Here is a 5,529-nt window from a genome sequence, read left to right on the forward strand (position 1 = left end):
ATGATTCTGCTGATTCTTTTCTGTTCAAAATTATTAAACAAAATGACTAATTAAGTAATTTTTTAGTAGTTTTGATTTGTTTGCGCTCATTATGCTTAACTGTATCGAATCACTTAACAAATACATTTTTTATTGCTTATTTAAGCATAGCGTTACTGTTTCTAATTTAAAAAAATATTTTATATTCATTAGTTTGGAAATAGAGAAAAAATCATTAAAACATTTTAACAATTTTTTTCTCATTTAACTTTTATACTTAAGAAGTATAATTCTAACTGATAGGAATAAATATAATTTTAAAGCAATGCTATAATGAAGTTTAAATTGATTTTTAAGTCTCTTAAGTTTAATAATTTACTCGTTAAAAATTATTTTAATAATATTATAAACAATTTACTGGTTAATGTTTATTAAAACACCAGCAAAATGTCGCTGATGTTAATGATATGATTAATAAATGTTTATTAAACACTAATAAATATTTTATAAAAAATATACAAAATTATAAAAAATAATCAATTATTCAAAATCTACTTCAGCGAGTGTAATGGGACTATGGCAATATTTAATAGAATTTTCAAGTTATTACTCGAAAATTCTTAACGGATTTTTGTTCAACCCCAGAATCTACTGGAAACGTTCTTCTCGAAGTGATTATCTTAGATTTCAGAACAAAAAAAATATCACATAAAGTCGCCTCATATATATAATGTGCTTAGTCAAACAAATTTGCTAAGATTTCTTGCCAAAAAACTGTTACAGAACGATAGCTTTGTGATATCGGAGAACACTTAAAAGTATAATACCAAAAATAGCTGATGTAAATATATTGAGTAATAAATCGAATCCAAATCCACATAGTAAATATAATACACCACTAATACTTTAATTAGTTGTAGAGTTATATGTTAATTTCCAGATACCCTCTACACAAAAGTATGATATTATCTCTTACAAAATGTACATAATGTCAATGGACCGTCAAACGAACACCCAAATTTTTAATCAATTAGTTTGATGCAAAGTGTAAAAGTGTTACAGAAGGGACACACTATTACTCTGTAAGATCCGTAATGAAAAAGTCAAATTACGATTCATTTTGTGTAATAAATTGAAAAAATATTCCACTGAAAAAGGATCAATACAAAAATCTGACACTTGAAGAACGAGATAAGTAGAGCGAGATATGAAAGATATGGATGTAAAGTAATTCCATTCAAACTAGCCTTTTGATTACAGAATATCGTACATTCAAACGAAGATGTTTATTCATGGAGGCATCGTATTTTGTTTTATTTGTTGGGGCACAAAAAGTGTGAGCCATTCGAGATCATAATAGGTTAATGTCTCTATAACTCACTATCTCTTAATAGTAGATATTACTTTGAACATATCTTAGATATTTATTTCCAAAACTGCAAAATGTACTTAAGCATAGTTACGACTGTATTTATTAATAGTAAAGAGAAGGATACAACGTGGTTTGTATCATCTATTATACTTCCTCTCAAGATAGTGTTTTAAGCAAGTTAAGGTTAACATTAAAACCAATAACATTCATTGTCTTAATCTCCGCACCCTATGCAATTCAACGAAAGCTGGATGAAAGTACTGCATACGTTTCTTAACGAGTATCTTAAGAAATAATTTTAATATTTGAGTTTCATTATTGAAAGGTTTTTTATAAAACCTAAAAAAAATCCTATTATATATAAGGATGCTATCACTATCTAATATTGGAGTGTTACAATACTATCACTTGAACCAAAACTTTAATATAATTTCTCAAGTAATAAAATTATAAAATATATAGTATATAAAATATATCAAAACTGAGCTGTCTTTTGTATTCAAAGTATGTAGAAACCAGCTGATGATAATTAATTAAAGTTGATTTAATATACAACACATATAATTCTTTTTACAAATTTGTTAAATGAATTCTTTTCTACTCAGAAGAGGAAACCATTTTTATATATTTAAATATATTATTTTTTTTTGTAAAATCAAAATTATATTTTAAAATTAAGACTGAGCTAACTCAGCCTCAGTACGTCAGTGTCGACAACTAGACATTTTCAGTTCAGCTGCTACGAGAATAACATAAACTAATATGAAGTAAATATATATAATACTTGTATTTATATACATGCCTACTTAAAAGTATCTCAAAAACTTGACAAAAATGATTTTCGTTTTTGTTTAATAATATGAACGAAAAGATAAATACTCGTACGCTCTTTCCGGAAAAATATTAGCAGGAATATGACTAGTCAACAAGTTTTAAGTTCAGTCTATTTCGGTGTGCGGTCCAGCGTGGTACTTAAAAGTATTCGACAAGAATCCTAAAATCGTGCCGGTACAGGAAAAACGAAAAATTTGTACTTTTTGTCATTCAGATAGAGGAATATTTTGGAAGAAAATATTCCATTCTATTTTTAAAATTTATGCTTAAAATCGCGCGCGTTAACTTGACGGTTGAAGTGTGTCATTTTATTTTAAAATACCAACAAAACACATACAAAATATTACAAACTGAAGTGTGCCCTCAAATACCTAATATAATTTTAATGATTATAACAGAGGAAGAAACATAGATTATATAGTGCAGACAGTGTACTTTTTGAATACCAGAGAAAACTCATTTAAGAAAAGTGCTTTATGGCAACTTGCTTTGTTATTAATAGAAATGTGTTAATATCTATTGTTAAATTTATGGTTAATAATTTAAAAGAAATAAAATAGGAAAAGAAGTTTCACTTAAAATTACGATTTTTTAAAAATGTATTAAAATTAAAATTTAGTATTGGCAAAAGGCCATAAACGTGTCACACTAATTACGTAAATAATTGGTAAATCGATAAGATCATTATTCCATTAATGACTCAGTAATTTAGTTTAAAATTTTTTCTAATAAAAGAAGTACAGTAAAATTATAGAAAAGTAAAAATGTTCGCCAGATTTCGTAATTTATTTTCAAAATCAAAACCGGATCCTGAGCCAGAACCGGAAGATAATACTGGCGCTACAAAAGAAAATGGTATCGAAATTCCTATAATTGAAGTGACAAATGAAGATGATAAAGATGAAATACTAATACACAGTAATGGAATATTAGAGCAAGAAAATAAAAAAAAGATACAAAGTTTAGATGATACCATAGATGATCTACAAAAAACTGTAGATGAATACTTATCAAATGATATAGGAATTGAAAATGGCATTGTAAATAATATTTCTGAAATCAAAACAAATGAAAGCAATAATGAAAATAACCTTACAACGACAAGTGATTTCAAAACTATTTTACAAGATATTTTGGATAACTATGGTGAAAGTGAAATAAATGTTAACAAAATTAAAGAAAATAATAGCACTGAAGAAAGTGCAAATAATTTGGAAAGCACAACTTCTTCAGTAAAGGGTGTAGAAGAAGAGCTATTAAAAAGTACAGATCTAAGTGAAGTCAATAAAACTAATAAAGAAACTGCAGAAGTTGAAGCAAAATCTCTAAATAAAATTAGAAAAGAAGTTAAAAGTGTTTCCTTTGATTTGGATATTGAGTACATAGATGACAACGCTAATGAAGTTGAAAATGAAATTATAGAAAATCAGCCTGAATCCTCAGTTGACAATAGTAATGAAGCTGAGAAAGCTGATAATCAAATTGTAGAAACTGCATGGGAAGCTTTAGTTGACAGCATTACTGTTGCTAATGATACTGCAGAAGACATGCCCAGATACTTAGACGACAGTAGCTATACAACTGGCAATGATATTAGAGAAAATGTACATGAAGCTTCAGTTCACAGCAGTAATGAAGTAAATAATGAAACTGTGGAAAATTCACCCAGATCTTTAGCTGACAGTAGTAATGAAGAAGCTGATAGTGAAATTATAGATAATGCACATGAGACCTCAATTGACAGCAGTAATGAAATTAATAATCAAACTACAGAAAATGCACATAAATCCTTAGTTGAAAATAGTAATAAAATTAATAATGATATTCTTGAAAATATAGCTGAATTCTCAGTTGAGAGCAGTAATGAAGCTAATAATGAAATTGTAGAAAATGCAACCGAAATCTCAGTTAACAGCAATAATGAAGTTCATAAAAATATCGTAGAAAACGCACCAGAAGCATTAGTGGAAACTGACACAAATGTTATTGAAAATTTAGAATTAACTAATAATAAATATAATATAGATGAAATTAGTTCTATAGAAAATGATAAAGATATAACTAATGAAACCGAAATAAAAAGTCATAATGTAGAGAACGATAATACTTTCATGTCCACTGAATATCCTAAAGTTGATACCATAGAAAATTTACAAAACTTAACTTTAAATAATTACAGTGTTGTAGCAGATGATTTATCAAGTGATACCCCGAATTCTGTTGGTGAGACTGATGTGGAAAACAATGCGCAAGACGAAAACACTAGTGCAACCACATCATCCACAATAATTGTGCAACCGACAGCAAATAATGAAATTGGTTGCAAAGCAATTTCACAAAAATTAACTGATATTGCAGAAGTGGCAGAATCATTGGATGCTGTTATACGTGATATACAAAATGATAGTGATGTACTGGATATTAACTCAAATTCTTCAGAAAGGAAACTTGAGACCTTACGCAGCAATAGCAGCGAAGTAAGTATGGAAGACAAATAAATGCTATATTGTTTAAAATGTGAACATCTTTTTTTTTTTTTGTAATAATAAAATTAAAAATCAATAAATTAAAACAATAACAAACTTTAATTTGCTTTAACAGGATTGGCACTCTCGCTCTACTGAAGATGATTCATTTGCAACCGCATCGGAGGGTAATTTTACACCGCATTCACAATCTTCATCGTTTCAAACAGCTTCAGGACGCACATCGTCTTTTATCAGTTCAGATAAAAATTCATTTGATGCAAGCGAAGCAGATGATTCGACTTTTGCATTTGATATGCCTGAACTTGCTTCACCGGTTAACATGTCATATGACGGCTCAGAACATAGTTTTTTATCAGCATTACAGACTTCACCCATTTTATTGCAACACCAGCAACAACAACAACAATTACTTTATGAAAATGATAATGTTATAGGTGCAGCAGCAGGAATACAAAATGCCAATAATGATGATCAGGCAAGTGTTGCTGATATAGAAGATTTACACAGTGAAAGTGTTACACCCACACCGGATGATAATCAACGAATATTTAATAGTATACAAATCGAATCAGAAACCGAATTAGAATCATGCATCGCAGATGCACCATCAATGGAAATTTTGACTGAACTTGAACCGGTCACATCGGTGACACCAGAGGTGAGCTCCTGTTCAAATCAAAGCCAGCAAAGCTCTAATACTAACCAAAAGCCAAACGCTGCATGGCGACGTAGTAAATATTACGAAAATATAACAAAACAAACTATTAAAGGATTTTTATAAAATCGATTGTAAAATTTATCTAATATAACTGCTTATTTAAGTTAATTTAATATTTAATCATTTAACCATTTTTT

This window comes from Teleopsis dalmanni, chromosome 1 (genome assembly GCF_002237135.1).
Source record: "Teleopsis dalmanni isolate 2A chromosome 1, ASM223713v2, whole genome shotgun sequence".
Taxonomy (NCBI): domain Eukaryota; kingdom Metazoa; phylum Arthropoda; class Insecta; order Diptera; family Diopsidae; genus Teleopsis; species Teleopsis dalmanni.